We start from the raw sequence: 8,764 nt of genomic DNA on the forward strand, positions 1-8,764 counted from the left end.
CTCGTACATATACGATGGAATCGTAATAGCTGCGACTTAATTATTCCTCTGAATGTGTGGGCCGGATGAAAACTTCGTTTGTGCAATAACGCATGTGTATCTGTATTTTTAAAATGTACCTTAATGTCCAACTGATGCGTCCTATAAAAATTTGGTCCTTTAAATATTGTTGTGTCCAAAAAATCAATTGAAGAATAATGCATTTCTGTTTTAACCTGTATGGATGGGTCATGCGAATTTAATGTCTCTACAAATTTTTTAAATTGTATTTTTGTACCTGTCCAAAGTCCCCAAATGTCATCCAAATATCTCAAATAAATTAATGGTTTTTGTTGGCTCTTGGCTACAGCCTCTTTCTCCCAATTTGCCATGAAAATGTTGGCATAAGCCGGGGCGAATTTCTTTCCCATTGCCGTACCTTTTATCTGTAAATAGTATTTATCATTAAATGTGAAATCATTCCTTGTTAAATTAATATCTAGTAATTGTAATAGTTCCAAATCTGGTCTTTTAGGATCGGGATATTTTTCCAAAATTCTTTTCACACACGCTATTCCCTCCGGAATAGGGATGTTGGTATACAGGTTGTCCACATCCATAGTAAAAAGGAAACAGTCTGTGGAAATGTGTAATTGTTTAATTTTTTCAATGAAATGGTAAGTATCTCTAATATAAGAATCATGCTTGGTCGACAGAGGGGTCAAATAGTACTCCAAGTATTCTGCTGTGGTGTAAGTGTCACTTCCACAATCGGAAACTATTGGTCTTCCTGGAGGTACTTGGAATGGAACCGTCCATTTCTGTGGATCCTTGTGTATTTTTGGTAAGATGTAAAAACGCCTTTCTCGCGGTTCCCCATCACCCAATAAATATTTTTGTTGTCTGGCTGTAATGCATTTCTGTTGTTTTAATTTCTTTATAATTTTTTCTACCATCGGTATTGTATCCCCATATATTGGTTTATCCAATTTCTTATAATATTCCTCATCCCCCAACTGTCGCTCTGCCTCCATAACATATTGATCCCTACTAAGTACTACCACCGCTGATCCCTTATCTGCCGGTTTAATTACTACGTGTTTTGCATGTATCAGATCTCTCAGAGCTTTAACCTCCGACTTCGTCAAGTTTGGTTTTTCCTTTATCGGAACGTAATATTTTTTAATCAAATTTATATCCTCCTCTATTAATTTTTCCACTTCTTGCGGTAATTCTCCCATCGGAGGTGACCAATCCGATGGTCCCACAAACGGGGATGGTTTCTTTCGTGCCGAATTTTTGAAAAAGGCCGCTAATTTTATTTTTCGGTGGTAGTTCTGTAAATCTAACCTAAATTGCGATCTCTGATCTTTACCGATATCTAATGTCGGTATGAAAGATAACCCTTTGCGCAAAATGTCAATCTGTGGCTTAGATAATTTAAAGTTTTTGGCCAAAACCACCACTTCCTGTGCCACCAAGGAGTCAACTCCATTACCCCCCTCCGTTTTCAGACTCCGGGGGCCTTCAGGTTTAAATGTCGCAACCAATGGGACAGCATCTCATTTGCCGTGTCCCTGGTCCAGTGGATGTCGTCCGTCTCCACCTGGAACTGGTTCTCCTCCAATAGTGGAATGAACCCTATATTCCTCTCAATGTACTCATTAAGGGATCTTAGATTTTCCTTCTCTTCTGGTGGTAGAGTCTTTGAAAAGTTCACTAGCGGAACCCAAATTTCCGCATAAGGGAATTTTATTTTCGTTGCTCGCACGCTCTTTTGCAAATCTTTGATTGCCGTCTCTTTGGATTTATTGGTCCTTGTGTTGATTCCAAATGCTAGTACTATTTTCTCCACCACCACATCCTCGGGTCCTCTTTTCCTCATTTTTTCCACCAAACACTGTCCATGTCTAAAGTGGCTTCCTGGAAAGCAGTCTATTTGTAAGTCTTTTATGTCGTGAGGAGGAATCTTACCTAGGTTTGAGTCTCCTATAATTACCCACTTCTTTGTGACCCCTAGTTTCCATTCGGTGAGTTTCCTGAAGGTGTTGGGGTGCCGAGTCACTTCAAACTCCTGGAGTGCGGAATCTCCTCTGTTCTCCCTGGAGTCCTGGAAGTCCGTCCCTTCTGCCTCTTCTTCCATTTCACTCTCCCCTCTTTCATATATCTCTTCTATGTCTTCCCCCTCTTCTTCTCTATGTATCTGAATCTCATCTGCTTGTACCATCCGGTTTGTCTCCCCCTCCTCTTCCGACTCAGATTCCCAGATTACTCCGTCCTCACTTTCCCCGTCTGTTGCCCGTGGGCCTGGACTTTGTCCTATCTGGACCTCTTCATTTACACTCCCTTGGTGTGTTCTATCCCTTCTCAATTCATTCTCTACATTCTGTTCTGTCAAAACTATTCCCCTCGTGCTTCTCGCTGTCCTTGGTGCCTCCGTAGGTTCTTCCCTCCGAGGCAGTCGCACTGGGACATCTTCCCTCTGTAGCACCCCTTTGGGTTTCATTTGTGTTCTCTTCTGTACTCTAGCTTCTTGTGGCGGTTTCGCTTGGGTTGGAGGAGGGTTCTTCTGGGGTTCCCCTCTCTCGTTATCCCTGCCTTTTTCTTTCTGTACCGTCTGTGTCCCCTGGGTCAGTTGAAATGTTGCCTGAGTTTGTTGGCGAGTCTCCGCCGGGACTCTGTCCCTATCATCCATTTTGGCAATAACCAGCGCTTCTGCATGGTCCAATTCGTCTTGCGTGACTCTGGGCAGTTTCATTTTAGCCCATCGCACCGCCACCTCATAAGCCGTCTTCCAATCCGGTACGAGGAGAGGCTCCAATTCCTCTAGCAGTGCATCCAGTCCTGCTTGATAATGTTCCATTAGGATCACACATGTGGTGTGTCCCCAGTTTCTGGCATTACCCCCAATGAGCTCCTTGGTGCTCTCTGTGGGGAATGCTGGTTTCACCATATTGGTCAAGATATCTATCATCTTTGCAATCATCCTGGGTTGCGGTTTTCCGTCTCGCGGGTCCACATTTTGCAAATGGTGGACCATTTTGATGATTGCATTCAGCACTCTAACCAGTCTCCTAAATTCGGGAGTGGCTGACTGTCTCCTAACTTCCGATTGTCCCGTCCATGTTCCCTGCCCTCTTTGTGTAGGGCCTCTGTATCCCTGTCGCACCACCGCTGCATAGGAGCGGAACTGAGGACGGGTGTTCCCCCGTGACCATGGAGGATTGGGGTTACGGAAGAACCTTGGGGGAGGCGCTGGCCGGATAGGTTTGGGGAACTGAACACTTCCCCACCAGGAATTGGGGGCATTGCCCCCTCTTCCTGTAGGAAAGGATGGTGCACGGTCCATCCACCCTTGGTTACGCCTCCCGTAACCCTGGTTCCAATCCCTGGGGTATGTAGGCTGGTGGCCCCGCCCATAGCGGACCTCTGTCCAACCCCCACCCTCCATGATATTTACTTCCTTAATTTGAGTTTGCCTTGGCTATTTACGTAATCTTTATTTTTGTTGTTTCTTATTTATTAGTTTCGGTATCAATTTATAATGTATTAGAATGAAAGAAACAAAACCAAACATCAATAAAACAAAAAAACAAAAAAATCCGCAATTCAAAGCAAAATACCTGTAACAACCTATTATGCGTGTGCCCTGACAACGTTTCGGCCTGTAAGGGCCTTCTTCAGGTCGTGGCACACTTTCTTTTAATAATAACAATAGCAAAGCAGCTCTACTCTTAAGTGATGTTCACCCTCCGACATCCAAAACAAACTGAGGCTTCTAGGCATGTCCCCCTTTTTTTTCCTTTTGCTCTTTTTTTAAAAAAACATTTTAACTTGTGTTAAAAGTAACATAACTTCAAAATTAACCCTATGTTGTTATCTTTTACTACTAAATGCATTACATAACCTATATTTTAACTGTATTTAACCATTTCAACTAAAATTTTAACTTTATTTATATCTTTTAACTGTTTTAGTTTTTTAATATGTTTTATAGTTTTTATAATGTTTTTGGGTTTTTTTAATGTTATATCGTTTTTTTCATTTTAATAGGAACCCTATATACCCCTATGTATAGTTTCTATCCCTATATTCTATATTGTAATACTCTCATCTTTTTAGCAATGTAATTGTTTTTATGCATAGAATTCCCGTTAGTATGATTAAATTTAGGGCCCCCCCTGTAGTGTTAAGGTTAGGGTTAGAGTAGGATGAGGGCTAGGATTCCAATTAGAGTTAGTGAGGTTAAATTTGGGGTTACCGATTAGGGTTAGGGTTAGCGTGAGATAGGGGATAGAATTCCAGTTAGGGTTAGGGTTAGGGTTAGAGATAGGATTCCAGTTAGAGTTAGTGAGGTTAAATTTAGGGTTCCCAGTAGGGTTAAGGTGCGAGTGGGATGCAGAATAAGATTCCAATTAGGGTTAAGTGGTTAAGTTTAGGGTCCAAGTTAGGGTTAGGGTTAGAATGGGATAGGCGTCCAATTTAGGGTTAGGGTTAGGGTTAGGGCCTACCCTGGCGTTATGGTTAGGGCTCGAATATGGGGTGAAATGTGGTATTTTCCTATGCATTTTAACGACGTTTTGAGTTCAATCCCCCAGGTTCTCGAGTTCCCAACCGAAACATCCAACGTCTTTCTATCCTTTTCCTTTCTACATCCGACCAATTTGTGTTTCTTTGTAAGCCTGCATACCGCAGGGCTTGCAATCCGTGTAATAAAAAATGTTGAACCACTGGTGTGTCAATTTCCTTTTTATTTTTTATGTTATACCTATGTTGTGTCATTCTTGTGGTAAGTGAATTTTTCGTTTCCCCCACATATTTCATCCCACATTTGTGACAAATTATCAAGTATACACAATTTGTGGATTTTGGACTAAATCTTTGTGCTATCCTAAACATTTGTTTCTCATTGGAGTTAGTGACAAATTTCTTATTCTCAAAATGTTTACTGTGTGTCCCCGATTTGTTTTTATCTCTTATCCGTAATGACTGTAATTTAGCGCGAACTAGCCAATCTTTTAAATTTTTATTCCTTCTGTAGGCAGAAATTATCCGTGATTTCGGCATCCAGTCCTGTGAACCTACTATCTCCTCGAAATTGTTTTTAATTTTGCTGTGGAGGACTTTCCCCACACTGAAGTACGTTGTGATTAATGGAATGAAATCTTCTCCTTTTTTATCCTGTTTTTCTGTAAATGTTCTGAAGCATTTTCTTAAATATGTCCTACTGTAGCCTCTATTCCGAAGGGCCTTAAACAAAATTTTGACCGCTTCCATGAAATAGCTTGTCCTCGTACATATACGATGGAATCGTAATAGCTGCGACTTAATTATTCCTCTGAATGTGTGGGCCGGATGAAAACTTCGTTTGTGCAATAACGCATGTGTATCTGTATTTTTAAAATGTACCTTAATGTCCAACTGATGCGTCCTATAAAAATTTGGTCCTTTAAATATTGTTGTGTCCAAAAAATCAATTGAAGAATAATGCATTTCTGTTTTAACCTGTATGGATGGGTCATGCGAATTTAATGTCTCTACAAATTTTTTAAATTGTATTTTTGTACCTGTCCAAAGTCCCCAAATGTCATCCAAATATCTCAAATAAATTAATGGTTTTTGTTGGCTCTTGGCTACAGCCTCTTTCTCCCAATTTGCCATGAAAATGTTGGCATAAGCCGGGGCGAATTTCTTTCCCATTGCCGTACCTTTTATCTGTAAATAGTATTTATCATTAAATGTGAAATCATTCCTTGTTAAATTAATATCTAGTAATTGTAATAGTTCCAAATCTGGTCTTTTAGGATCGGGATATTTTTCCAAAATTCTTTTCACACACGCTATTCCCTCCGGAATAGGGATGTTGGTATACAGGTTGTCCACATCCATAGTAAAAAGGAAACAGTCTGTGGAAATGTGTAATTGTTTAATTTTTTCAATGAAATGGTAAGTATCTCTAATATAAGAATCATGCTTGGTCGACAGAGGGGTCAAATAGTACTCCAAGTATTCTGCTGTGGTGTAAGTGTCACTTCCACAATCGGAAACTATTGGTCTTCCTGGAGGTACTTGGAATGGAACCGTCCATTTCTGTGGATCCTTGTGTATTTTTGGTAAGATGTAAAAACGCCTTTCTCGCGGTTCCCCATCACCCAATAAATATTTTTGTTGTCTGGCTGTAATGCATTTCTGTTGTTTTAATTTCTTTATAATTTTTTCTACCATCGGTATTGTATCCCCATATATTGGTTTATCCAATTTCTTATAATATTCCTCATCCCCCAACTGTCGCTCTGCCTCCATAACATATTGATCCCTACTAAGTACTACCACCGCTGATCCCTTATCTGCCGGTTTAATTACTACGTGTTTTGCATGTATCAGATCTCTCAGAGCTTTAACCTCCGACTTCGTCAAGTTTGGTTTTTCCTTTATCGGAACGTAATATTTTTTAATCAAATTTATATCCTCCTCTATTAATTTTTCCACTTCTTGCGGTAATTCTCCCATCGGAGGTGACCAATCCGATGGTCCCACAAACGGGGATGGTTTCTTTCGTGCCGAATTTTTGAAAAAGGCCGCTAATTTTATTTTTCGGTGGTAGTTCTGTAAATCTAACCTAAATTGCGATCTCTGATCTTTACCGATATCTAATGTCGGTATGAAAGATAACCCTTTGCGCAAAATGTCAATCTGTGGCTTAGATAATTTAAAGTTTTTGGCCAAAACCACCACTTCCTGTGCCACCAAGGAGTCAACTCCATTACCCCCCTCCGTTTTCAGACTCCGGGGGCCTTCAGGTTTAAATGTCGCAACCAATGGGACAGCATCTCATTTGCCGTGTCCCTGGTCCAGTGGATGTCGTCCGTCTCCACCTGGAACTGGTTCTCCTCCAATAGTGGAATGAACCCTATATTCCTCTCAATGTACTCATTAAGGGATCTTAGATTTTCCTTCTCTTCTGGTGGTAGAGTCTTTGAAAAGTTCACTAGCGGAACCCAAATTTCCGCATAAGGGAATTTTATTTTCGTTGCTCGCACGCTCTTTTGCAAATCTTTGATTGCCGTCTCTTTGGATTTATTGGTCCTTGTGTTGATTCCAAATGCTAGTACTATTTTCTCCACCACCACATCCTCGGGTCCTCTTTTCCTCATTTTTTCCACCAAACACTGTCCATGTCTAAAGTGGCTTCCTGGAAAGCAGTCTATTTGTAAGTCTTTTATGTCGTGAGGAGGAATCTTACCTAGGTTTGAGTCTCCTATAATTACCCACTTCTTTGTGACCCCTAGTTTCCATTCGGTGAGTTTCCTGAAGGTGTTGGGGTGCCGAGTCACTTCAAACTCCTGGAGTGCGGAATCTCCTCTGTTCTCCCTGGAGTCCTGGAAGTCCGTCCCTTCTGCCTCTTCTTCCATTTCACTCTCCCCTCTTTCATATATCTCTTCTATGTCTTCCCCCTCTTCTTCTCTATGTATCTGAATCTCATCTGCTTGTACCATCCGGTTTGTCTCCCCCTCCTCTTCCGACTCAGATTCCCAGATTACTCCGTCCTCACTTTCCCCGTCTGTTGCCCGTGGGCCTGGACTTTGTCCTATCTGGACCTCTTCATTTACACTCCCTTGGTGTGTTCTATCCCTTCTCAATTCATTCTCTACATTCTGTTCTGTCAAAACTATTCCCCTCGTGCTTCTCGCTGTCCTTGGTGCCTCCGTAGGTTCTTCCCTCCGAGGCAGTCGCACTGGGACATCTTCCCTCTGTAGCACCCCTTTGGGTTTCATTTGTGTTCTCTTCTGTACTCTAGCTTCTTGTGGCGGTTTCGCTTGGGTTGGAGGAGGGTTCTTCTGGGGTTCCCCTCTCTCGTTATCCCTGCCTTTTTCTTTCTGTACCGTCTGTGTCCCCTGGGTCAGTTGAAATGTTGCCTGAGTTTGTTGGCGAGTCTCCGCCGGGACTCTGTCCCTATCATCCATTTTGGCAATAACCAGCGCTTCTGCATGGTCCAATTCGTCTTGCGTGACTCTGGGCAGTTTCATTTTAGCCCATCGCACCGCCACCTCATAAGCCGTCTTCCAATCCGGTACGAGGAGAGGCTCCAATTCCTCTAGCAGTGCATCCAGTCCTGCTTGATAATGTTCCATTAGGATCACACATGTGGTGTGTCCCCAGTTTCTGGCATTACCCCCAATGAGCTCCTTGGTGCTCTCTGTGGGGAATGCTGGTTTCACCATATTGGTCAAGATATCTATCATCTTTGCAATCATCCTGGGTTGCGGTTTTCCGTCTCGCGGGTCCACATTTTGCAAATGGTGGACCATTTTGATGATTGCATTCAGCACTCTAACCAGTCTCCTAAATTCGGGAGTGGCTGACTGTCTCCTAACTTCCGATTGTCCCGTCCATGTTCCCTGCCCTCTTTGTGTAGGGCCTCTGTATCCCTGTCGCACCACCGCTGCATAGGAGCGGAACTGAGGACGGGTGTTCCCCCGTGACCATGGAGGATTGGGGTTACGGAAGAACCTTGGGGGAGGCGCTGGCCGGATAGGTTTGGGGAACTGAACACTTCCCCACCAGGAATTGGGGGCATTGCCCCCTCTTCCTGTAGGAAAGGATGGTGCACGGTCCATCCACCCTTGGTTACGCCTCCCGTAACCCTGGTTCCAATCCCTGGGGTATGTAGGCTGGTGGCCCCGCCCATAGCGGACCTCTGTCCAACCCCCACCCTCCATGATATTTACTTCCTTAATTTGAGTTTGCCTTGGCTATTTACGTAATCTTTATTTTTGTTGTTTCT

Source organism: Phycodurus eques, chromosome 16, assembly GCF_024500275.1.
Source record: "Phycodurus eques isolate BA_2022a chromosome 16, UOR_Pequ_1.1, whole genome shotgun sequence".
Taxonomy (NCBI): Eukaryota; Metazoa; Chordata; class Actinopteri; order Syngnathiformes; family Syngnathidae; genus Phycodurus; species Phycodurus eques.